The sequence below is a fragment of the Callospermophilus lateralis genome, chromosome 1 (assembly GCF_048772815.1).
Source record: "Callospermophilus lateralis isolate mCalLat2 chromosome 1, mCalLat2.hap1, whole genome shotgun sequence".
Classification (NCBI taxonomy): Eukaryota; Metazoa; Chordata; class Mammalia; order Rodentia; family Sciuridae; genus Callospermophilus; species Callospermophilus lateralis.
Genome location: NC_135305.1, coordinates 144,185,346 through 144,212,442, shown reverse-complemented (window position 1 = coordinate 144,212,442; position 27,097 = coordinate 144,185,346). Strand labels below are relative to the sequence as shown.

The 27,097-nt window shown below is 50.9% G+C and overlaps 1 pseudogene; it reads right to left on the bottom strand.

The window, feature by feature from the left end:
• Positions 1-11,436: 11,436 nt before the first annotated feature.
• On the bottom strand, positions 11,437-24,954 carry LOC143642039 (reticulon-4 receptor pseudogene; annotated as a pseudogene).
• Between the last annotated feature and the right edge of the window lie 2,143 nt (positions 24,955-27,097).

The window sequence follows — 27,097 nt, the reverse complement described above, 5'->3', positions numbered from 1 at the left end:
AATTGTATTTTATCTATTGCTATCTCTAGATTATAATTTTTAATAAATTTGTAAGTGTGGCATAACATTCTAGCAATGTGTTTTTATCTTTGTGTGCCAATAATACATCGTCCATATAGTGAAATATTTGTAGTTCAGGATTTTGATTTCTAAATGGCTGGATTGCTTTGTTAACATAAATTTGACACATAGTTGAGCTGTTAGCCATCCCTTCAAGGAGTACTTTCCATTCATATCTCTGATCGGGACCTTCATGATTCAGTGCAGGGATAGTAAAAGCAAAATATGGACTATCCTCAGGATGAATTGGAATTGAAAAAAAAACAATCTTTAATATCTATAACTAAAACATACCAAGTTTTTGGCAAAGCAGACAATTGAGGAATCCCTGCTTGAGCAGGTCCCATAATAATCATCTCATTATTAATGGCTCTTAAATCTTGCAATAATCTCCATTTACCAGATTTCTTATTGATGTCAAAAATGGGAGTATTATGGGGAGATACAGACGGTTGTATATGTCCTTCTGCTAATTGTTGTTTGAACAGGTCATGGGCTGCTTGTATCTTCTCTTTAGTCAGGGGCCACTGAGGAACCCATACTGGTCTTTCTGATTTCCAAGTAATTTTTATTGTCTCAGTGGCCCTTTCTGTAAATCCAACCCATGTCTGTCCATTCCTTGATCTGTTTGTATTGGTGCTGCTATACCTTTTTCTTGTTTTTCTAATCTTTATCCTTTCCTAAAACCTTGTCTAGTCATAATAGTGGGTGCATTTTGGTTGATGTTATTTGTTAATGTCAAACCTAATTGATCTAGGACATCTCGTCCTCATAAATTTACAGGAAGATGATCCAATACATATGGCTGTATTGTTCCTTCACATCCTTCAGGATCCTTCCAATCTAATACCATTGCACTTCTATGGGGATTAGTTGCCACTCCTAGGCCTCGAAGTGTTTGAGTGGCTTGTTTTAATGGCCAATGTTTTGGCCATTCTTGACGAGAGATGATGCTAAGGTCTGCACCTGTATCCAGTAGCCCATTAAATTCATGTCCTTGAATATTTAGTTTTAGCATGGGGTGAGAATCTAAATTTAAAGAAAGCATAGCCCAATCTACACCTGTGTAGCCTAATCCCTTGGAACCTCTTTCTACAGTACGACTGGAAAATTTATTATGTAGGCTGGGTATTATTAGTAACTGTGCTATTCTATCTCCTGGTGAAATTACTGATATACCCTTTGGAGAACTGGCTATAATTTTTATTTCACCTTCATAATCAGGATCAATTACCCCAGGATTTATCATAAGTCCTTTTAGAGTAGAAGAATTGCGTCCCAATAATAAGCCTACTGTTCCTTTGGGAAGAGGTCCTTTTACCCCTGTGGGAATGATTTGAACTCCCATCTCTGGAGTTAGTACTGCTCTGGTGGAGGCACAGATGTCCAACCCTGCACTCCCTCTGGTTTGTCTTATGAGAGATCTAATAGACAATGTGTCCTGGGCACTACCCTGATGGGGTTGCTGGGTTCCTCCAGTGCTCTGTATATTTGTGGTTTGGGGCCCCGGAGCATTGGGCCCCCCTGTCCATTTTTTTGGCAACGGAGCCCGATGCCTTTCTCCATGATATCGTGGATAAACACCTGGTCATTGTTCATTTTTTGATAATGGAGTACCCTTTATGGTGGTTTGAGAATTGCATTCATTAGCCCAATGTCTCCCTCTATGGCATCATGGGCAAATACCCAGGATTCTACTCCTTTGATACTTATTTTTGTTAAACCCTCCTCCTATGGGGCAATTCCTTTTAAAATGTCCTGTTTGTTCACAATTGTAGCATGTTCTTGGCCTGGCATCTAAAGCCTGTTTTACTGCAGCTGCCACCACTTGCCCTTGTTCATTAATATCTCTGGTATCTAAAACCTGTTGTATTGCAGCTGCCACGACTTGCCCTTGTTCATTAATGTCTCTACATAATTTAATATATGTGTTTAAATCTTCATGTTTCCATGGTCTTATGACTTCTCTGCACCAATGATTCGCTTGCTCATAATCCAGTTGTTTTATTAATGGCATTGCTTGTTCTGTATTCCCAAAAACTCTAGTAGCTGTTTGAATAAGCCTATGTACAAATTCAGCATAAGATTCATTAGCTCCTTGTATTACCTTAGATAATTGATCTTGTAAACCTCCATGTCCTTGTAAAGTCTTCCATGCCCTGACCTCATCTCTAGCAATTTGTGCGTATATGCCAGGATCATATGCAATTTGTTTCTTCTGATCTTCATAAGGTCCCTTTCCTAACAACATATCTAGATTTCTCTGAGGATAATCAGCTGCTGCATTTCGCCTAGCCATCTCCTTGCAAAATTCCCCATTGGCAACCTTCCATAGCAGGTATTGTCCTCCATTTAGCACAGCTTTACACATATTAGCCCAATCTGCTGGTGTCATGTTCAAGTTGTTAATGGATTCGACCATGCTTACAGTGAAGGGTGCTTGAGGACCATAGGTTGTTACAGCCTCTTTTAGCTGTTTCACTGTTTTGAAATTTAAAGCATTGTGAATTCGCTGCCCTCCTGCCTCAAATACAGGAAATGTTAATATTTGAGATCCTGTCTCAGGATCCCATCTATCGACTGTGGGGGTTGGGGGCCTCCCAGCATATGGAAGTGGCCTTGTTTGTTGGACACTTACGCCCTCTGGTGATAGAAAAGTGTTGGTTGCAGTCTCCTGTTGTAACTTTCCCCCTGATGGCTTTTTCTGCTCTAAACGTTCTTCCTCTGTCTGACTAGCTTGAGAGACCTTCTCTTTTACTTGAATTTTTTTCCTGTGTCTGACTAGCTCGTGAGACCTTCTCTTTTAATTGAATTTTTCTACTATAACTATAATACGACCCAACAAGATAACACCTAACAGAACTGAAACAGAGTGAAACAAAATTGGAACAACAACAAAAAATCATTATAATAGCCTCCTGAAATGTCCATCCGTCCTTTCTCCCTATCTGTTTCTCAGATGTGAGCAGTTTTTCTTCCATCTTACACATCTCCAGGGTGTGAAGCAAAACAAAAGAAGAATCTTAAAATGGCTACCCATCCTCTCGCCCTGCCCTCAGGGGCAAGCAGTTTACCTTATCACTTACCCTCAGTCGTTCCGTGGGAGCCACCAAATGCTGCAGTCTGGATGGGCACAATTCAGGAGCCACTTGTCAAAATAAATGAACTTTATTTTTAGAACACACACACCACACCACACAGCTCCTCAGGAAAAACCCTAAGAACCCAACTGCCAGTGTAACATTTTAGGAGTTATAGCCCCAAGCTATGTCCCAGTTCCATGGAAACCCTCAATTATCTGGACTCCTTGGAATCCAGACTCAGGGACTGTCACTTTCATTAGTGGTAGGCAGCCCAGAAGGGTCCTGTGGGCAGAGGCTGCAATGACGGTGCCAGGACAATGTGTGAGTTTGAAATGAGCACTTCCTATGCTACTTCTTTTCCTAACAAGTGGATTCTTCCATAGTGAAGAGAAATATATGCTGGTAATATCTTGGTGAAGTGTTTTCTCAGGACAGATAGCACCTTCCATGAATGACCCAATGTACTGGTCATTTCTCAGGGATTTCACCTTTTTCTCATGAAATGCCAGGTCTATTGGGGGCTGCCTCCAGCACAACTGCAGCTGGATCTAAGGGGATAGGGGTAAATCAGGAAAGGATTTTTGCACAAGCTGTGTCACAGTGTTTTTGTGTTTGGTAAAGGAACCGGCTGACAATCCTGGGTGAGTGATGCCTTACCCCACTTTCTTTGTTATCCCTAAGGATTTTAAGAGTTTCCTTCTGGTTGTATTGTGCCTTGTCTCAGGCTGGGGTTAATTATTCGTCATGGATTTGAGCCCTGGGGCACTGAATTCTTGCTTCTTGGTTAAGACCCCATAAAAACTCAAGTAGTACCCAGGACCCTTCAACTCTGACATCAGAGGAAAGAAACTTGACAGGATAACTTTTGGATACTCAGCTGTCTTTCTCTTAGTTAGTGCCATATATTTTCCCTCAGATGTTCTGGGTTGTTCTGTCTTTCATTGGCCTAAGCCCTGTCTGATGAGCTGTGTGAGCATGTGCACTGAGGCACTATCTTATGGGGAAGAAGGACCAGGCACTATGAGGTGCTGAAATTGGTTGAATTAGAAAAGAAATGGAACACCTAAAGCTGGGAAATCAGAGGTCAGAATATCATGTGCCCAAGGCTGTGAGACTCAGAATACAGAACCAGACAAGTAGGAGTTACAAGGGACCCTTAAGTCACCATGAGTTTCTAGGTAAAGGACCCAGAGCCACAATGAGACTCATGAAACTTAGTCAAGATAAAGAAAGGAGGAGAAGACCGTATATATAATGCTGGGTACAGATTCACTGAACGACATGATATGGCAAAGTGAGCTCCTCAGAAGTATAGGATCCTGAACTCATAGAAAATATTTGCCAGTGCAGAAAACCAACATATCTGCCCTGTGGAAAAGAACCCTTACCTTGAGGCCCTGCCAGAAAGACAGACTATTACACAGTGCAGAGACTCAAGAGGAGACTCATTGGGGTGAAATGGGCTCCTTAGTAAAAACCCTGTCTCTCAGCGCCAAGGAATCAGGTAAGAACTGATCCTTATTGGAATACACTGAAATACCAGGGAGCTCAGAGGACAGATAGAGACCACACATGGAACAACAAGATGTAGGGGTAATCAGAACAGGAAGGCAAGGGTAACATATTTGTGTGCAAGGCAATAGTTTAAGAGGTGCTAGGTAAGGTGATTACACAATTTTCCTGGGTGGTTTAAAGTGTAGTAACAGACTGTAGTTTAAGGAATTGCCCCAGACAATCTCTATATCCCACAGTCTCCAACAGACTCCTTAACCAAGGTGACTCTCCTCACACACTTAGCATAGGGACCCCCCTTGGTGTACACTAGAACACTGATCCCTTTTGCCTGCTCCATCTTGCAGGTCAACCCAAGGATGGGTTCTCACTTACCCTGTTATCACCCTCCTCTTAGGAGCTCCAGAGCAACAAGGCCTCACTGGTGTGTCTGATCAACAATTTCTACCCAGGTCCATGACCATGTCCTGGAACAGAGGTGGCACTAAGGTCACCCTGGGAGTGGAGAACACTCAGCCCTCCAAACAGAGCAACAACAAATACATGGCCAGAAGCTACCTGACCCTGACAGCAGATGAAATGATCTCATAAGACATACCCCTGCCAGGTCACTCCTGAGGGGAGCACAGTAGAGAATAGTGTGTCCCCCGCACAGTGTTCCAAGGTTCTAGACCCTCACTCCAACCTGATCTGAAAACTCCAGGGAAGTTTCTCTCCTCCCACCCCGACCATCCCAGCCATTCTCCCTCAAACCAGAAAACCCTCAATGAACATCCTCCTTTTCAACCAAAACACATGCTCCTGCTTATTTTAGATTACACACTTCCCATCTTAACTTTGGCCATCCCATCAGGTGTACACAATTAGACCTTGAGTCCAAATGTCCAGGAAGTACTTTTGATATTTCCCTGGTATATGCTTTAACTCTCACCCAAACTCCACAGAATTTTCTATAGCAACGTAATGGCTGTCAGCAGGAACCCAGCCTGCATATTTTCACCTATACACCCTGTGCTTGCTCCTCTTGTGCAGACTTGTTCACCTCCCCACTCCCAGAATCAGTCTCTCCTTGGATCCCCAAGGCCTCCAGGAGAATGTGTGAATTCCCTTCCCTAGGACATTCTGAATGTAAATTCATCCTTGAATGTCCTTCCATCTCCCGTCTAAGCCCACATCACAGAGGCCATCCCTTTTATGTCTCCCTTCCCCCACCTGCAATCCCTGACATTACAGCCTAGAGTCACTTGTCCTTCATTCCATGTCCATCTCCTACCTCCCCAAGACACAGTCTTGGTCCCCATAATCCCTCTGTATAGCACTCACTGAAAGGAATTCTTGACCCCTAGATTCTTTTTACTTACTCCACATTCTTCTCTGTGTTCCCTATTTGGTTATTTTACCTTTTTCAAAGCCATTCAGAGACATGGGTCAGCTCTATTCTTTACTGTACCCTATGGCTATCTCAATAGTTCTCTGTCTTTAGTTCTTCATATTCAGCAGTTCATGGCTAGTCAATGAGTGCTCCAGATTACAGTCAAGTATTGGATTCCAGCCTTACATCTTGCATCAGTCTTTGAACTGACTCCTCTCATTAGGAGCTCTGTGTTAGTTCTATTAAACAGGTTATTGTCCTGGCATCCCCACACAGTAGGGACCTGAGCTATGAGACAAATAAATGTGCACATGAAATCCCATTCATGCACCCACATATGTTACAGACCTAAGCACTTATAAACACATTCTGTATTTTACATCCTTCTGGAGTTTAAAATGGGCACCCAGGACCCTCCTACATGCCTCAGTTTCACACAGATCTCCAGCTCCACTTTCACTCTGATATAAAAAACCCTCTCTCTTTTTGCCCAATACATTCCCCAAGATGAGCTGAGCTGGAGACACAACCCCTTTCTAGACCAGACATTAGCAATGAAACCAGATGTGAGGTACATTTATGTCTTCTCCCTTTCCTTTAGGTGGATGGATTCTATGTAACCAACACTGTGTGATTCCATGGAAGGAGGGGCCACCTCTTGCCACTCTCTCCTGTATTGTACCTGTCCTCTAAATAGGTGGCTAGCCCCTGGATTCAAAGTATAGCTATAGGTGTGTCTGGTCCTGGTGATAGGAATGACTGGATTTCAGGTCTGCATTCCTGTGTTATGTGTGCAAAAGAAGCACCTAGCTAACCATCCTTGCTGAATCTTTTTCTTTCCATCCTCTTTGGGGTTCAGGGTGAAATGTAGCTAGATTTTTCTCTCTTTTCTGTCTTGTGAGCACTGAAGTCTAAATTTATCTGGAGGTCTGTAAAGTTTCTCTTCCTTATTTGGCCCCTCACCTCCTCCAATACATCCAATTTTTCAGGTACCTTTTGGCACAGGATAGGATGATTCAAGTGACCCCTTCTTTCTGTTTAGTCAGGCTTCACTGTGATTCCATCTTTCTCTCCAGTGAACAAATTTCCCTGAATGGGTGAATGGATGTCTACTTATTCCCTTTGGGTCTCTTATGCTTAGGGCCCAAGGGAATAGGGCAGTTAGGTTGGGCTCCCAAGACTATCAGGTGTAGGAGGGATGAAGGGAAGTGCTCAAAGGATCAGTCTCCCAAAGTCTTGGCTATGGGACTGCCTTCAACATAGAGAGGGAATCTCTCAGACTGGGACTCAAAGAGATAGTGGAGGTAATAGAAGGAAGTAAGAATGCAGAAAAAATCCTTTGAGAAGATGGACATATAGTCAGGTATAATGGCACATGCCTGTAATCCCAAAATTCAGGAGGCTAAGGCAGGAGGATCACAAATTCAAAGCCAGCATGAACAAATTAGCTAGGCCCTAACAACTTAGCAAGACCCTATCTCCAAATTTAAAAACAAAAATAATAGAGGTGGCTCTGTGGTTAAGCCCATTTGGGTTTAATTGCTGGTAGGGGAGAGGGAGGGAGACAAAGGTGGGCATAACTGCTGAGTACCACCACCTTCCTCAGCACAAGCAGGAAAACATAGACATGATGGAGCTCAGGACACATAGGCCCAAATGTGGGCATCTTCCCATCCTATAACTGAAGGAGAGACACCAAAAAGAATTTCCTGACCAGAGACTACTGAAAAACGACAGGTGACAGAGACAGTCATGTGTCAGGCAGGACCTCCTAGGATGTTAGGGTCTGTAAACAAGTCAGGATGGCGCCTGGCATTTTGCCAGAGGGAGTGGTTTGTGAAGTAGTGCCAGGGAGCCATTAAGTGTGGAGATTCCTTATTGGTTGACTGCTGTATCTAGTTTATGTTAATTAAGATAAGCTGTGTGTAATGTATATATACCTCTCCTGTCCTACAATAAAGTGCTCCTACTCCTGCTGTATCAATGTACACAAGTTGTTCGTCACCCCCCGCCCTGGTTATTTTGCTGCAGCCAGACTGCAGCAGATGGTGGCCCATATGGGGAGCCCCGGGACACTCAGGGGTAAGTGACAAAAAAAAGCTGCCAGTCCCTAGATAGGACGGGAGCAAATCTGCTCATCCCTAGGCAGATAGTGTGAGAGGAAACATGGCTACTTTGAGAAAATGGAGAAGATTGATACAGTATGTTTGTGTCTTGTTTTGTCTTGAAATGTTGTATTGTCTTTGTGACGAAAATATGGAAGGGGTGTTAAGTAAATTACTAAGAGAAGAAGGCACCCGAATGGAACCAAGAGCAGTTAGAGCATGTATTGATAAAAGCCCAGGAACTCTAGCCAGAAAGAAAAAGAAAGTTCAGAAGAAAAAGGATTATCAGGAAAATGGTTGCAGCAAAAGGCTATTACTAAATACTTTTTGTTACTGGAGGGTGCGTGAATCCGCTTGGCGGCTGGCATGTGTGTGAGCCGGTCATGGTGCAGCAAGAACTTTCCAAGTGGTGGCAGCCTGCTCTTCCCCGCCCCCTGCCCAGGGAGTGGGACGCCACTTTGAGAGCCCAAATCCAAACCTGACCCAGAGGCACAGTCTCGCAGGCTCTTGCTCCCTGTGCCCGGAAGCAGTTTGAGTCCGGGACTCTCCCCAGGGCCATCTGGGGCTGTCAGGGATGCTGCAGGTGGAAGAAGGCCTGCATCCCTGAAGATTGATCATTTCCAAGGCCAGTAACTACAATGGTTCTCCCACACCTGGAAGCTAATGAGTAATGATCACCATTAAGGCTTATTTCAAATGTAAAAAAAACCTTGAGATAATGTACTTAATTGTTCAGAAGGTTGTTTTCTTAGTGCCTGCTGGAATGCTACAGGATTTTCTTTAGCCATCCAGAGTTCCTGCCTTCGTCCCAGTGCCAGTGAAGACAAAAATGGAAGAATTTCCAGTGTTGCTGAGAACCGGAGGAGACTTCGGATCAAGCTAGCTGCCTGCAGAACTTACCTGGACTGTGAACTTACCTGGACTGTGATTTACTTGGACTGTGAGTTAATCTATTGAGACACTGCTTTACCTGGACTGAGACAACAAACTGTAGTCTACAACAAATTGTAAGTTGGTATCTTTGCTAACGGTGTCTTTGCTGGTATAATTTTTCCAAGGGCTTCTTGCATGGAGCCATCAATTGGCTTGGTATTGTGGCATTTTGTATCCTCCCCTTCTGCTTGTAGCCGATTATTTATGGTGTTTGTGTAAAAACCACTATGGTTGTTATTTAAATTAAACAAAAGGGGGAAATGTTAGGGTCTGTAAACAAGTCAGGATGGCACCTGGCATTTTGCCAGAGGGAGTGGTTTGTGAAGTAACGCCAGGGAACCATTAAGTGTGGAGATTCCTTATTGGTTGACTGCTGTATCTAGTTTATGTTAATTAAGATAAGCTGTGTATAATGTATATATACCCCTCCTGTCCTACAATAAAGGGCTCCTACTCCTGCTGTATCAATGTACACAAGTTGTTCGTCAACCCCCGCCCTGGTTATTTTGCTGCAGCCGGACTGCAGCACTAGGACAGAGAAATCTTCACCTCCTAGGACAGAGGTATGAAGGGAGGCCTCTTAGAACTAACATAAACCCAATCTCTACACAAGAAAGACTCCAGAAACTGAAGGCCTCAATCCACTGGACTCTCTGGAATTCAGAATCTGAGTCTCACACTCCCTCTCCCTCAAAGGCCACCCTACAAACTTCTCTACAGGGAGATTGAGCAGGGTCTTCAATGATGGTGCTTTGTTGATCAGAAATTGTTCTCTATCTCTTTTCCTCTTAACTCACATTAATATGCAACTTTCCTGAGATGTAGTTTCCTTTCTGTGTAGTGGGGAAAATTCTGGCACCAGGAGGAAAGCAACCAAGAGAAGAAGTTCACAGTCTCTTGGAGCATCAGATGGATAACAGTAGTCAGAAGGACTTGGGACTCACTTCTCCCTTTTTCCTCTTTTTCTCCCCCCAGTACATGGACCCCAACTGTCTGGGTCCTTACTGTATGAAGCTGACCATGGCTGGGACCTCTTGAGACAGTTTCTTTCTCCACCCTGGTCGGGTCACTGTACCTATCCTATGTCCTCACTTCCCTTAGTATAGAGAATGAATGGATAGATGAATGGTAAAGAAAATGGCCTAGAGAATCTGTCCTGAGTCCCCCACCTTGGTGGCAGCAGTGAGCAGCTAGAGAGAGAGCTGGAGGCTTTGGTTGCTGAGCACATTTTCTGACACTCTCTACCTCCACTGGGCTTCTAGAGCCCCAGCTGCCCCCAGGGCTATCTGGCTCCACCCCCCTGTGTTGTTTCTTCCCCCAAATCACTGAATTTTTCTCCACCTCCTCCCCAGCCCCTGCCCTGTGGGGGAGAGGAACTTCCCTGTAAGCACCCTACCTAGTTTCCTGGCCATGTGGCCCCTATCCCTTTGGTTTCTGAGTCCTCCCTGGCCTAGGTTTTGGAAAAGTGTGCACATGTGTATTTTGTTGGTGCTGTGGGTACTGTTTTCAAACATAGGCATGCATGCATGTAGCTCCTGACTGGTCATATGTGTGTGTTGTGCACATATGTGTACAGGGCATGCAGATCCTCAAGGGACTGTTTCTGGGATGTGGGTGTGCTGTAAGAGGAATAGGAATCTGGCTGTAACCCTGGGCAGTGGTAGGAAGGTGTACCCAGTTCCTGTCTGGCCCCAAGCCGGGCTTTACCAACTCAACTGTCGTTCAGTGCCACCTTACTCCTGTCCATCTTCCAGAAGAGGAAGAAAGTTCTTCATCTCTTATCCTCAGTCTCCTCTTGGGGGCAATGCAAAGCTGAGTGGAAGGAAGTAGAGTAGATATCCCCACAAAAGCAGTGTCATCTAGACCCATGGTCCTGTCATATGCTCTGTCAGTTCAGTTCTCAGGGTGGGTGTTTGGGCTCAAGAGCAAGCTCATAAAGTGGCAGGGATACCATGTCATACCTGTTATATGCAGCTGGGTGACTCCATTTATTCTCAGGGGCTTTGTGTGATGGTGTCCAATGAGGTACAGTATCTGGTCCCACCCCTGCCTCTCACCACTCACAGCACCTCAGCCTGAGAGGCCATAGTATAAGAAAAGAGCTCTTTATTCCACATTGTCCAATATTTTTACACAAATAAATTAAAATGCATATCTCTATATATAGCGATCTGGGTGGGAGACTAGAAGAAACACTACCCCAACCCTGTAAACATGATGGGGTGGAGATGGGTTGGGCTGGTGGGGAGGCATCCATCAGGGAGGACTGGTCTACTCAACGTGACCTGTCCCTGGCGTTGACTGACTGCAGGGTGGGAGACCCTCTATGTACACACACTGGGCTGGTGAGAGGTTCTTGGGTCATAGCTGGTCAGCAGGGTGCAAACATTGTCCACATTACCAGCACAAGGTCAAGGGGCACAAGGCTGCAAGCCAGGGCAGGAAGGGCACCTTAACCCTCTTCATCACTTGCCCTCCTGCCTCAATTCCTGCCTATGGTAGACAACACTGACTGCGGGCACGGTACATGTGGGATCAGCCTGTCCTCTGATGAGGTCCAGTGGTGAGAACTCCTGGTGACTCAGACCCCTCTGGCTGTAGTGTAGTCAGTGGGGGCTCTGCAGAGCTGGTCAGGGTCCCAAAGGGAGAGTCACTGATGTGATGTGGGCCTGAGCCTTTGCCTGCTGGGCTGTCACCAGATGGCACATGCCTCTTGAGTGTATTGCCAGCAGATGCTGGCCTATCAGATTCTAGCACAGAGGGCTTGTCTGCAGCATCTGGCTGGCAGCATTTGGGCAGCCCCAGCAGCTCCTCATCAGTGGCCACACTAGTTCAGATGAGATGGAAGGGTCTGGCTGCCACAACACAGCCCTCTAGGTCATTGGCAACCAGTCACTGGAAGTCACAGCCAGCCAGGCACATGGGCAGTTTGAAGGGCACCTAAGATGAGGAATTGGGAACTTCTGCAGCCAGGCCAAGAATAGATGTACCAGGCAGTCGCATACCCAGGGGTTGTCATTGAGCTGCAAACACTGTAGAGCACATAGAGTTGCCAAGGGCTCAGCAGGCAGCATTGAGAGTTTGTTTGTAAACAGTTAGAGTGCCTGAGGTGGCCAAGGTCATGGGAGGCATGTGGGTGCACATGGGCCACACAATTGTGTTGCAGGAGGAGACGGTTGAGACTGTGCGGGCCATGGAAGACGTGCTCAGGCACGCTGGGGATGTGGTTACTATGAAGGAAAAGGTGTGTGAGGTTTCCCAGGTCATGGAAGCCATTGTCTGTCAGTGCCTGCAGCCAATTGTCTTGAAGGTAGAGGTACTGCAAGGTGGCCAGGCCACGGAACAGGCTAGGGCCCAGTTCTTGCAAGCTATAGCGGTCCAGATGCAGTGTATGCATTCGGCCCAGGCCTTGGAATGTGGCAGGTATGAAGGTATGAAGCTGGGCATTGTCACTGAGATCCAGTTGCTCCAGGAGGGTCAGGCCCGAGTACGTGGTGGCATCAATCTGGGCCAGTGCATTGGAGTGTAGCCACAGGATGGTGAGATTGCGGCAGGCATGGAAACCAACAGCCGGCACATGGAAGATGTGGTTGCCATGCAGAAAGATATGCAGGTTGGAGACTGGGATGCCAGTCGGCATGGCCTGCAGGCCTTGTGGAGGCAGATTTTTGTCACTTTGGGCTCATAATAACACACACAGGCACCTGGGCACAGTGCTTCCACCCGCCAGGCCTGTAGCCATAGCACCCATACCTGCAGATGTCTTCTTGTGGGTAGAAGAAAGGGTGGTTAGGGGAAAGAGATCCCTAAGGGACTGGGAGGTCATGTTGGGGCCAGTTTGTCCCTTGGGATAGGGCCTTATGAGGGGCTGGGGCCAGGTCTGAGATGTAGCCTGGGATTTGGAGGTTTGGGGATCCTTGCTTTCATACAACATAGATGATGCTTGGCTGTAACTTTCACCTGTAGCCATACACTCTGGGAAACCATGTCTACAGACTCCCCACTGCACCCATCCAGATGCTTATACCCATTATCAAAGTTACCCTACTAGGTCACTCAACAAATACCTATGTGACGGACTGTTGCTCACATCTGCATATACCCTCTTGAGACTCTAGTGAACAGAGTCCCCCTGGGCCTGATCTCCATCCCCATATTCCAAGCAATATTCCTTGCTTGCCTGCCCCCAGCCCCCTAACAGCTTGCAGGTCATGCTGGAGGAGGAGGAGACATGCTCTTGGCACACACTGTAATGCCATCCAGACTGAGCTCAGGGAGTACTAGGAAGTGGGGTTCAGAAAGAGGAGCTGCAATCTAAGTCTCATCCCTAGTCTGTCAGCTGCTGAAGTTTGGGTAGAAAGAGGCACACTGAGGTTCAGAACCATAGGCCCAGTCTAGGCCCTTGTAGCCCTTGATAAAACCTAGCAGCTGGGAGTCTGGGGAGTCCCCCTCATTTCACAATGTGGGGTTGTGATTTAAATAAAAAACTGCAAAGAGAAGCCACTATGGGTTCCAGGGAGTATAGGTGGGTCTACCTACTAGCACCTCTGTTATCACAAGAACAGTGGTCTGGGTGCAGTGAGGGCATGGGGTTAAGGAGTACAGTTCCCACTCCAGAGTACCCTTCCCCTAGCCAGCTGCTCCCTCCTCCACACATCCTTCCTTTTAAGCACTTTCTGACTTGGCTTGGAACATCTCCTGAAGCCTCCTACCCTGGTCTCATTCTCTGCATGATCCCCTTCCATGGGAGGAGTTCATTCTTCCCAGCCAGTCACTGCATGGTCCCAGCTGCTCTCAACTCTCCAACCCAGGTGCACACTCAACTGGGACAGCCTCCCAGCAGCAATCTCCCCCTGCTCATGGTGTTGCACCCTCTATTCCCTTGAAGTGTCAGACACTCCTGGGCCTTCAATGAGACTGTATACTAGCAAAAGACTTCTTGGGCTAGGGCGACCTGGCCTCAACAGCAGGGCCTATTATTCCACCATTAAATTCCCTACCCCTTTGAATGCTGAAGGTTCTTTCAGCCTGCCTCGCCTTCAGGAGTGAGTCTATTAAAATGTTAATCCCCTTGGGAGGGTTATGGCTTATCAGCTAACACTTGAGTTATCAGCTAACACCTTTGTTGACAGCTATCACCTTCCTTGGCAGCTAGCTAAGAGTAGGATTCTGCAGACAGGAGGCCAGCTAAGTGCTGGGGTTGGAGTCGAGAGGGAGGAGGGAGAGAGCCATGGTCCAGCTTCAACCAGCCAGGATTGTGACCCTTGGGCCTTCCATGCTATGCTGGGCCCCCTGCCACAGGGGTCCTCTTCTGCCTAGAGCACAACAATTGCTCTAAATCCAGAATCCAAGCAAACCAGATAAGTATAATAGTCATTAAATATGTCCCTAGGTCCTGGGAGCTGAACTCTGCCTTGCTGGGTTTGGGGTCATTTGTTGGTTGCCAGAGAGATGGCAGCCCCAGGATGGGGTACAGAATGTCAGAAGCCCAGGAGCTCCCCAAGCCCTGGGTAACCTTCCAAAGCTGCCCATGCATAAGAGGCATTTGGCTTGATGTTCTATTTAAACTACTGACACTCCTGCTTCCTTCTTATGCATCTTCCCTGGGAAAGTGGGGCTTGGCCATGCAAGTTCCCCACAGTGTTTCACCTGCTGTCACAGGCAGGCACTGTGCTATGTAAACTGTATTTCCTAGCCCAGGACTTCAGGAAGACCTTGGGTTGGTTGCATTGGGGGCCCTCAGTGCTCACTGGTCAGCCTCACTATCATGATTGGGCCACATCACCAGTCAAGCCATGCCACAGACTGTGCACATCACTAAATGTGCCATGCTCTTGACTAGGCCTCCCTGAGACTGGGCCATGCCACCAACCTCTCTGTGCCATAATGACAAGTTCTCGAGGCTCCCTACCATATATTTTGACTATGTCCCTCACATCCTGACTGAGCTAGGCTACCTATGCACCATGTCCTGTGGCCCCCAAGACCTGATGTGTGGTCCATGAATTCACTGGTATAGATGCCCAGGTTGACTCCAGACTGAGCCACACAGGGGAGTCAGGAAACTGGGAGAATAGCCACATGTCACTCAGCCCTCCTAGCAGCAGGTATCAGGCACAAAGACAAGGCTTTATTCCTGCCAAGACAACTGCTTTTTGACAACAAACTTCTGAGAGTCAGCCCTCCACACTGGCCCTGCTGTCCGCACAGTGGCTAAGGTGGGCTTTCTTCTGCTACAGTCACAGTAATTGGCTCCAGCCTGGGCCCCCTTGGGGCCTGCCCATTGGTCTCCATAGCAACCCCTCCACTGAGTAAGCATGAAGGGGCATCTTTATATGAGATAATCAAATCCAGCTTTGTGGAATTAGTTTGTATATACAGTGGGGGCCCAGAGAATATAGAAAACTCAACCAGGAAGTCAGGAGGGTATCCCCTGACCTTATACCACAGCTGCCCCATCTGACCTCTTCCTGCCCTCCACCATGGAAAGCATCCTCTTCCTATCCACCAGAAAGCCTCAGTGGCCCAACCCCTTGGCCTCTGCAGCCTTCTAAACTACAGGGCTCCTGACCTCCAGGGATGGTCCCCTCCTTGCCCACTTCTCTTATTTTTCTCCCCAACCTGACCATTGATTCTCCCAGGAGTTTCTGCCCTCTTCCTGGAGATCAGCCTGGCCACCCCTGCCACTCTCATCATCTCATTCAGGTCCCAACTCTCAGGGATCATCCAGTGTGAGTGTGACTCCAGACACATCTGGGGGGAAAAACAGCCCTGCAAGGGCTCCAGTTCTCACACATATGAACCACGTGGATTGCCCCCTCAGACCCCTGCAGCCACCCCAAGGACAGGCCAGCCCTGGGGCCACCTGAGCCTATTCACATACTGGTGCCACACTTGCCATTCCCCAGGATCCTGGCTGTGGCTGTATAGGAGCTCCCTCCCCATATTCAGATGAGAGGGGTCTCCTGCCTGAAGGGGCAATTTCTCTCTACTCTAGCTGAGGTGGTATACTAGCATTCCCTAACACTGGTGGAGAGGTCTCTCGCCTGGCAGGGCGAGCCCCTCTATCCTGGCTGCTGCGGTGTAGGAGCTCTCCACCTACACACCCAGGTGGGAGGGTTATCCCGCCTGGCAGGGCAAGTTCCCTCTACCCTGGCTAGGGTGGTATAGGAACCCCCTCACCAGACACCTAGGTAGGAGGGGCCAGTCATCTCTACTCTAGTGCTGGTGGATTTTGAGCTCCCCCAAATGCCCAAGTTTGAGGGGTCTCCTACCTGGTGGGATGAGTCCCCTCTCCCCTGGCTGCAGTGGTATAGGAGCTACCCTGGACACAGGTGTTTGGGGTCTCCCACCTGGAGGGACTAGTCCCCTCTACCCAGGCTGCGGTGGTATACAAACTTCCCCAGACACCCAGTTGGGAGGGGTCTTCCTCCTGGAGGGGCAAGTCTTCTCTATCCTGGATGTGGCAGTATAAGAGCTCCCCTGACACCCAGGTGGAAAGGATCTTTCACCTGGAGGGGCAAGTCCCCTCTACACTGGTTGCTGCGGCATAGGAGCTCCCCCTGACTACAGGTGGGATGAGTCTCCCTCCTGGAGGAGCGAGTCCCCTATATCCTGGCTGCATCAGTATGGTAGCTCCCCCCACCCACCCACAAGGGGGAGGGGTCTCCCGCCTGGAAGGGCGAGTCCCCTCTACTCAGACTATGGCAGTATACAAGCTCCCCGAGACACCCAATTGGGGGAAGATTCTCCCACAGAGGGGAGGGGTCTCCCGCCTGGAGGGGCAAGTCCCCTCTACCCTGGCTAAGGAGGTATACAAGCTCCCTCCAGACACTCAGGCAGGAGAGGCCTCCCACATGGAAGGGCAAGTCCCCTCTACTTTGTCTGGTGCCCTATAAGAGATCAAAGGACCCCCAGGTGGGAGGGGTTTCCTGCCTGCAGGGGGATCTTCTCTACCCTAGCTGTGGTATTATACAAACTCCCCCCAACATCCACTGGGTGTGGTCTCCTGCGTGTAGTGGAGAGTCCCCTCTACCCTGGCTGTGGAGGTATAGGAGCTCTCCCCCCACACACACACCCATGTGTGGGGGGGTCTCCCGACAGGAGGGGCATGTCCCCTCTACCCTGGCTGTGGTGGTATATTAGCTTTCCCTGATACCCAGGTGGGAAGAGTCTCCTGCCTGGAGAGGCAAGTTCACTCTACCCTGGCTGTGGGAGTATACAAGCTCCCACCTACATTCAAGGGGAAGGGATCTCCCACATGGAGGGGCGAGTCCCCTCTAACCTGGGTGCTGCAGTATAGGAGCTCCCCTGGACACCCTGGTTGGAGGGTTCTCTCGCCTGGAGGGCAAGTACTCTCTACCCTTGCTGCTGTGGTATATGAGCTCCTCCCCACACCCAGGTGGGAGAGGTTTCCCTCATGGAGGGGCAAGTCCTCTCTACCATGGCTGCTGCGGTATAAAAGCTCCTCTGAACACCAAGTAGTGGTGGCGTCCTGCCTGGAGGGGCAAGTGCGCACTATCCTGGCTGCAGGGGTATATGAGTTCCCCTGCAACACACAGGTAGAAGGAATCTCCCACCTAGAGAGGCAAGTTCCCTCCACCCTAGCTAAGGCAGTATACAAGCTCCCCTGGACACCCAGGAGAGAGGAGTCTCATGACTGGAGGGGCACATCCCCTCTACCCTGGCTGCAGGGGTATAGGAGCTCCACTCCACCCGACATTTCGGAGGGAGAGATCTCCTGACTGGAGAGGCGCGTCCTCTCTACCCTGGCTAATGTGGTATACAATCTCAATGGGACACCCAGGTGGGAAGATTGTCCTGCCTGGAGGGCCGAGTCCCCTCTACCCTGGCTGCAGTGGTATAAGAGCTGCCCCTGACACCCAGGTGGGATGTGTCTCCCGCCTGGAGGGGCGGATCCCCTCTACCCTGGCTCTGGTGGTATAGTAGCTTTCCCTGACATCCAGGTGGGAGGGGTCTCCCACCTGGACTGGAGAGTTCCCCTTTCCCTGCTTATGGCGGTGTATGAGCTCCCCTGACAACCAAGGTTTAGGGGTCTCCCGCCTAGTGGGGCGAGTCCCCTTTCTCCTGGCTTCAGTGGTATAGGAGCTTCCCCCCCCCATACCAAGATGGGAGGGGTCTCCTGCCTGGAGGTGCGACTCACCTTTACCCTGGCGAAAGTGGTATACACGCTCTCTATGACACTCAGGTGGGATGAGTCTACCGCCTGAAGGGATGAGTCCCATCTTCCCTGGCTGCAGTGGTATACTAGCTTTTCCTGACACCAGGTAGCAGGTCCCTGCTACTCTGAAGGTACAAGTCCCCTGTACACTGGCTGTGGTGGTAACGAGCTCTCCCTGACACCCAGGTGGGAGGTCTCAGGCCTGGAGAGGTGAGTCCCCTCTACCCTGGCTGCAGAGGTATACGAGTTCCCCCAGACACATAGGTGGGAGGGTTCTGAGGCCTGGAGGGGTGAGTTCCCTCTACCCTGGCTGCAGAAGTATAGGAGTTCCCCTAGACACCGGTGGGAGGGGTCTCCCGCCTATAGGGGTGATTCCCCTCTACCCTGGCTGCAGCAGTAATGCAGTTCCCCCTACACCAATTTGGGTGGGGTCTGCCACCTGGAGGGGTGAGTCCCCTCTACCCTGGCTGTGGAGGTATAGGAGCCCCCCCCCCAGGACACCCAGGTGGGAGGGGTCTCCAGCATGGAGGGTTGAGGTCCCTCTACCCTGGCTGCAGTGGAATATGAGCTCCCTCCAACACCCAGGTGGGAGAGGTATCTTGACTGGAGGGGAGAATTCCCTCTACCCTGGCTGCTGAAGAATTCAAGCTTCCCCCAACACCCAGGAGGGAGGAGTCCCCTCTACCCTGGCTGCAGGTGGTATAGGAGCTCCACCCAAAACCCATGTGGGAGGAGTCTCCCACATGGAGGGGCAAGTCCCCTCTACCCTGGCTAAGGTGGTATACAAGCTCCCCCTGACACTGAAGTGGGAGGGGTCCTCCGCCTGGAGGGGTAGGAGTCCCCTCTACACTGGAGGTGGTGGTATTCGAACTCTCCCTGAAAATCAGGTGGGAGGGGTTTTCTGCCTGGAGGGGCGAGTCCCCTCTACCCTGGCTGCAGGGGTACACAAGCTCCCCCAGATACCCAGGAAGGAGGGGTCTCCCACCTGAAGGGGCAAGTCTTCTCTATCCTGGCTAAGGCGGTGTACAAGTGACCCCTTACACACAGGTGGGAGTAGTCTCCTGCCTGGATGGGCAAGTCCTCTCTACCCTGGCTTTGGTGGTATAAAAGCTCCTCAGACACCAAGGTGGGAGGGGTATCCCTCATGGAAGGGAAAGTCCCCTCTACTTTGGGGGGTGCCCTAGAAGAGCTCCCAGGACATCCAGGTGGGAGGGTTCTCCTGCCTGCAGGGGCAAGTCTCCTCTATCCTGGCTGTGGCAGTATAGGAGCTCTCACACACACACCCAGGAGAGGGCTCTGGCGACTGGAGGGGTGAGTCCCATGTACCCTGACTGCTGAGGTATAGGAGCTCACCCAGACACCCAGGTGGGAGGGATCTCCCACATGGAGGGGTGAGTCCCCTCTACCCTGGCTGCTGCGGTATATCACTCCCTCTGACACCCTGGTGGGGGGGGTCTCCCGCCTGGAGGAGCAAGTACCCTCTACCCTGTCTAAAGTGGTATACAAGCTCCACGTGACACCAAAGTAGGAAGGGTCTCCTGCCTGGAGGAGGGAGTCCCCTCTACCCTGGCTGTGGTGGTATAGGAGCTCCCCATGACACCTAGGTTATAGGGGTCTCCAGGCTGGAAGGGTGAGTCCCCTCTACACTGGCTCCTATGGTATAGGAGTAACACCCCCCCACACACACACAACCAGGTGGGAGGGATCTCCCACCTGGAGCAGTGAGTCCCCTCTACTCTGGCTGCTGCCTTATATGAGATCACCCCCATACCCAGAAGGGAGGGGTCTCCCGCCTGAAGGGGCAAGTTCCCTGTACCCTGGCTGAGATGGTACACTAGATTTAACTGACATCCAGGTGGGAGGAATTTCCTGCCTGGAGAGGTGAGTCCCCTGTAGTGTAGCTGCAGGTGTATTCAAGCTCCCCAGACATCAAGTGTGAGGGGTCTCCCACATGAAGGGGCGAGTCTTCTCTACCCTGGTTGCTGTGGTTTAAGAACTCCCCTGACACTCTAGTTTGAGGGGTCTCACACCTGAAGGAGCAAGTAACCTCTACCCTGGCTAAGGTGATATACAAGCTTTCCTGTGACACCCAGGTGGGAGGGGTCACCCGCCTGGAGGGGTGAGTCCACTCTACACTGGCTGAAGCTGTATAAGGGCTCCCCCAACACCCAGATGGGAGGGGTCTCCCGCATGAAAGGGCGAGTCTTCTATACCCTGGCTGCAGCGGTATTCGAGCTCCCCCCACCCATTGCCAGATGAGAGGGGTCTCCCCACTGAAGGGGCAAGTCCCCTGTACCCTGGCTGCAGTGGTATACTAGCTTTCTCTGAAACCCAGGTTGGATGGGTCTCTCGTCTAGAGGGTCGAGTCCCCTCTACCCTGGCTGCGGCACTAAAGGATCACCCCTGACACCCAGGTGAGAGGGTCTCTGGCCAAGAGAGACGAGTCCCCTCTAACCTGGCTGCTGCAGTATAAGAGCTCCCCCTGACCCCCTGGTGGGAGGGGTCTCCCACCTGTTGGGAGTATGTTCCCCCTACCCTGGCTGTGGTGGTATAGGAGCTCCCCCTACTCCCAGTGGGAGGGTTCTTCCACCTGGAGGGGCGAGTCCACTCTACCCTGGCTGCAGCTGTGTAAGAACTCCTCCAGACACCCAGGTGGGAGGGGTCTCCCACATGGAGGGGCGATTCCCCTCTACTCTTGCTGTGGCTGTTTTGAGCTTTCCTAGGTGGGAGGGGTCTCCCGCTTTGATTGGACAGTCCCCTCACCCTGGCTCTAGGGGTATAGGAGCTCTATCCAACACCCAGGTGAAAGTGGTCTCCCGGCTGGAAAGGCGAGTCCCCTCTCTCCCAGCTGCTGCAGGTGAAAGGGTCTCCCGCTTAGTGGAGCGAGTCCGCTCTACCCTGGCTGAGGTGGTATATGAGCCTCCCCACCCTAAAACCAGGTGAAAAGGTTCTCCTGCCTGGAGGGACCAGTCCCCTCTAGCCTGGTTTCAGCTGTATAGGAGCTCCCCGTGGCACCCAGGTGGGAGGGGACTTTTGCCTGGAAGGGTGAGTCCCCTATACCCTGGCTAGGGTGGTATATGAGCCCCCGCCACACCCACTAGGGAAGGTTCTCCTGCCTGGAAGGCAAGTATCCTCTTCCCTGGCTGCGGCTGTAAAGGAGCTATCCCCAACCCCCAGATGTGTGTGGAGGGTCTCTGGCCTGGAGGGGCGAGTCCTCTCTACACTGGCTGGGAAGTTATAAGAGTTCCCCCTGGGAAAAAAAAAAAAAGAGTTTCCCCAGACACACAGGTGGGAGGGGTCTTTCACCTGAAGGGGTGAATTCCCTCTACCCAGGCTGCAGAGGTATATGAACTCCCTGACACCCAGGTGGGAGGGGTCTTCTTCCTGGTGTAGCTGCCACAGTCTGGCTGGGCACAAATCATGAGCCACTGAAGCATGAACAAACTTTATTTCTGAACTCCACCAGCACACTCCACACACTTTCTGGGAACTCTCCCTAAGGCCACTGGGCTCCTCCAGGAACCACAAATCTGAAATCCCTTCTCCGGCACTTCCCCAACCAATGGGAACTCTCCGGAATCCCTGCAAGAACTCCAAAGTAGCAGGGAGAACTCCAAAGTAGCAGGCCCAGGCAGATAGCAGGGGTCTAATATACACATCTTAACATAATCATTAATCATCTCAATGGCTTGCTGGCATCACCTCTCAACCACTCTGTTCTGGCAAAAATGCCATGTGTCATTGGGACTCAGCTATGGCTCTCAGCATGTAGCAAGTCCCCTCTACCCTTGCTGCAGCAGTATACAAGCTCCCCACCCTCCCCCAACATCCAGATGGGAGTGGTCTTCCACTGGGGGGCGAGTCTGCTCTACCTTGGCTGCAATGGCAAAGGAGCACCCCTCAACAGTCAGTGAGAGGTGTCTCCTGCCTAGATGGGTGAGTCCCCTCTACCCTGGCTGCAGTGGTGTAGGAGATACCCCCAGACAACCAGGTTAGATGGGTCTTCCGCCTGGAGTGGGGACTCTCCTCTACCCTGGCTGCTGCAGTATATGAGCTCCTCCAACACCCAGGTGGGAGAGGAATTCCACCTGGAGAGGCGAGTCCCTTCTACTCTGGCTACGGCAGTATAGGAGTTCCCCTGACACTCAGGTGAAAGAGGTCTCCCGCCTGGAAGGGCAAGTCCCCTCTAATCTGGCGAGGGGGTTATATGAACCCCCACCTGACACCTAGGTGGGAAGGGTCTCTCGCCTATAGAGGTGATTCCCCTCTACTCTGGCTGCAGTGGTATAGGAGCTCCCCCTGACACCAAGGTGGAGGGGTCGTCCACCTGGAGGGGCAATTCCCCTCTACTCTGTCTAAGGCGGTATACAAGTTTCCCTGGTATAGGAGCTCCCCCTGACACCCAAGTGGAGGGTTCTCTTGACTGTAAGAGTGAAACACCTCTACCTGAGTGCAGTGGTTTATGAAATTCCCCCTGATTCCCAGGTGGGAGGGGTCTCCCACCTGGAGGCGCAAGTCCCCTCTCCCTTGGCTCTGGCAGTATATGATCTCCCCCTCTACTCCCAGTAGAGAGGGTCTCCTGACTCGAGGGGCGAATCCCCTGTACCCTGGTTGTGGATGTATATGAGTTCCCACAGAAACCCAGGTGAAAGGGATCTCTTGCCTACAGGGGCGAGTCCCTGCTTCCCTGGCTGCAGCTGTATACCAGCCCCCACCCCTGTCACACCGCTTCCACACCCAGGTGGGAGGGGTCTCCCACCTTGAGGGGTGAGTATCCTGTACCCTTGCTAAGGCTGAATACAAGCTCGCCCAGACATCAATGTGGGAGGGGTCTCTCGCCTGGAGGAGCAGGTCCTCTCTACCTTGGCTGGGGCGGTATACTAGCTCACTCCAACACCCAGATGGGAGGGGTCTTCTGCCTTGAGGGGTGAGTCCTCTCTACTCTGCCTGCAGTGGTATAGGAGCTCCCTTGGACACCCAGGTGGAAGGGGTCTCCCGTGAGTCTGCTCCACCCTGGCTGCAGCAGTATTGGAGCTCCCCCTGACACCCTGTTGGGAGGGGTCACCCTCCTGGAGGGGAACGACCCTCTACTCTGGCTATAGTGGTATATGAGCTCCCCCACGACAGCCAGGTTGGAGGGTTCTCCCGCCTGGAGAGAAGAGTCCTCTGCAACATTACAGGAGCCCCCGAAATGGGTACCCAGGTGGGTGAGATCTTATGCCTGGAAGGTCGAGTCCCCTCTACACTGGCTAGGGTGGAATACAAGCTCGCCAAGACACCAAGGTGATAAGAGTCTCTCACCTGGAGGAGCCAGTCACCTCTACCCTGGCTGTGGCAGTATAGAATCTCCCCCATGACACCAAGGTGGGAGGGGTCTTCCGCCTGGGGACAAGAGTCTGCTCTACCCTGTCTGCAGCTGTATAAGAGCTCCCCTAGACAACCAGGTCCCTTTTCACTCACCCAGGCCCAGGAGCTAGCACTTGGCCCTCCATTACTTGGCCAGGCTCCTTGCTTGAGCCCCTGGCTGGCCTTCTCAAGGAACCTGTTCTTGTCTCTGTCCCTTGGTTTCAGGCCCCTTTTACAGGCCCCCTCCTGTGCTCCCCTCTGTTCCCCTTGTTTGTGGTATCCTGGCATTGAAAAGACCCTCTCCTCCCTCTGTTTCTCCATAGCTTGGGTTCCTTGAAGGGGTCCTGGCTCACCACAGCCCCTGCCCCCAATTCTGGATGCAAAGTGTCCCCTCCCAGTGCCCTCCTTTGGCCCTCCTTTGGTCCTGGTCTCTCTGTGAGGTTCTACTCACCTGGGGCAGAAGAGTGGGATTGGCTGGCCTCTGGGCCCTGAAGGCTCCCTGCCGCAGTCCGGCTGGCTGGGCAAAATAGCCGGGGGGTGACGAATAACTTGTGTACATTGATGCAGCAGGAATAGGAGCCGTTTATTGTAGGATCTGAGCTATATTTATACATTTTACACAGCTTATCTAATTAGCATAAAATAGATACAGCAGTCAACCAATAAGGAATCTCCACACTTAATGACTTGCTTTTGTTACTTTACAAACCACTCCCTCTGGCATTTGGCCAGGCGCCATCCAGACTTGTTTACAGACGCTAACATTTCTCTGGCAAAATACCAGGTGCCAATCTGACTTGTTTACAGACCTTAACAGGACTTGGGCCTGCCACTGACCTTTCCCTGTGCAATCATCTCCCTTCCCTCCCCTACCACCTAGCCTTGCATGCTGCCCCTACCCCAATCCAACCCTCCCTAACCCTGAGATTTTGTGCTCCAGTTTTGGGGCCTGGCTGCTTGGCTGAGACCCAGACCACTTTCCTTGTGTTTTCTGGCGGCAAGGGTAGAGGGGATTTTCCCTCCAGGCAGGAGGATATAGAGAGAGAGAGGAGAGAGAGAGGGGGGAGGAGGAGAGAAAAGAGGGAGAAATGGAAGAAAACTGGGGAAGAAGGATGGGATGAGGGTAGGAGAAGGAGGAAGGGAAGAGAGAGGGGAAAGAGATGGGAGGAGCCAGGAAGAGGAGGGCAGGGGCAGATGGGAGGGGGCAAGGAGGATAGAAGGATGTGCTGAGGGAAGGAGGGAAAGCAGAGGGAGGTTTCTGGACTCACCAGCAACTGCAGGAGCATAGGAGCCAGCAGTCAGGCTGCTGCTGAGGTCAGCATCTCACCTCAGCGGCCCACAGAGCTGAGGTGGGATTTCCATCTTTGGTGTCTTCCCCAGGGCCCCTCTGTTCCTAGCACCCCCTACTCTGGCCTCTCCCTAGCCTGGGCTGAGGTCCCATGAAGACACCTCTGTCCCCACCTGAGAAGGCCAAGAGACAGTTTGGGGCTGACAGTATTACAAGTCCAGAGCATCAACCACCAGCTCAGTGCCCTAGTGTCTTCACACCTGCCCCAAGAGAAACACCATAGAAAATCATTGGGAGATCGGACTAGCTGGTATAAAAAGGGTTGACATGGCACTACGTGAGAATCAGTTTTCTGATCAATATTACCAGTCTGTTTCAGATTAGGAAACCGAGGCAGTAAATGGTTAAGGCCTGTCCTGCTCTTATTGCAAGACCATCTAGTAGGAAGGGAAGGCAAGGAGCCACATGCTGCCTGAAGGTGACCTCTAAGCAAGTCCAGGCCACACACTAATCTTGGCTTTTGTGTGGCCTTGGCAGGAACAGTGGCCCTGAGGATGCTGGGGTCCGGGATGCAAGCCTGTTGGGTAGGTACTGGGAGCACATGATTTTCTCTGGTGCCATTAGTGGCTGGAAGGGGACATTTTCAGGGATGTCCTGAGCTTGGGCCCCCTATCCTAGAGGCTCGGGTCAGAAGGCTGTAGAGGGGTTGGGACATTGGTCATCTCAGAATTCATAGATCCAACAGATACCAACAATGTCCCTGTGAAGTGGTCACGTCACTGACCACAGTTACAAGGCAGAACAACTCAGCACATTGAGACCAGAAATAGACCCAGGCAGGAGTGGAGGGGCCAGTATCATCCCCTCACTGGAGAAGGATAGGGTACCCCTTACTGTGCCTGACCCCGACTCCTGCCACCCCCTACCAGCCATCTGCCCCCCTCATCCTCACTTCTCACATACACTACCCATCTTCCATCCATTCTTAGGTCTGAAGACACGTGAAGGGGAAATTCAAATTCCCATGATGCTGCCTGTGCCCTTTCCGCACCCTAAGTGCTAGAGAAAGAGGGTATCAGCAGCTCTAGAGGGGGTCAGATCACACTGTGTCTCCTAGAGGTGTGGCTCTGAGCCCCTGCTACACTGTACAGGCATCCCAGAGGCCCCTTCATTATTGATCTTGTCTGCAGGGAGGGCATACATGTCAGGTAAGTAATGGGCAAAGCCACCAACCATGGCAGGAGAGCACTTGACACACATTGAGGGGCTTCAGGTCCAGCCATGTGCAGTGGGGAAACAGGACTAGTTTGGGCAGAAACCTACCCACAATCGTAATATGACTGGGACAGTGCTGCTGAGACCAACTTGACTCTGCTAGGTGTTCCATCTGCCCCTCTGGCCATAGGCCTTGCTCCTGCCCAGCCTGTCTTCTTTGTGACATTGGGATTACCTGAGATAATAGGGGGCCTTTAGACCTAGGCCTGGGGCTGAGCCCCTAAGTCTGCTGAGGACTCCTAAGGGTCAAATTTTGTTGACCCATTTTATAGATGAAGAAAATAAAGTTTGCTGGTTAGGGGGAAGCTGGAATTCCTACCTAAACCCCATGACAACAGGGGCACTGAGAAACTATTACCCTCCACACCCCTAACCCAAGTTCCACCATTCCCCCACCAAAGAAAAGTTTTGAGCCAACACAGTACCCTTAGTGTCTACTTTGAGCCCTTTTAAAGCTAAGACATAGAGGCTGGCAGGGTAGGGCCCTGGCTTGAGGGCTGCTTCACAAAGGGGCAACACTGCAACAGGGGCCATCCACTCACTCACTCCTCCCTGTTTCCTTCAAACATAATTCAGAAGGTCCCTGCCCCAGAATCTGTACTGCATGCTGCAAATGGAAGAACACGTATAATGGCAGGTGTCATACACTGGGGGAGTGTGTGTTGGGGCCAAAGTGGCCTGAGTCAGCCCCAGGGAGCATGAGGATGTTGGGAAGAACCCCAGGAGTCCACTGTCAGCAGACCCTCTGGTGTGTAGAGTTCACTACTGAGGATGTAGACCTTAGGAATTCATTCTTGTATAAGGCTGGGCTTCCAATCCAAGGGCTCCAGAACCTCACCTGGTCATCACATGCTCCCATCTGATGCCCACCTTGCTGGTCCCAACCTGTGAGCCTTACACTGGGGATCCACAAGTACCTGGAGGCTCTCTCTGAAGCCCCAT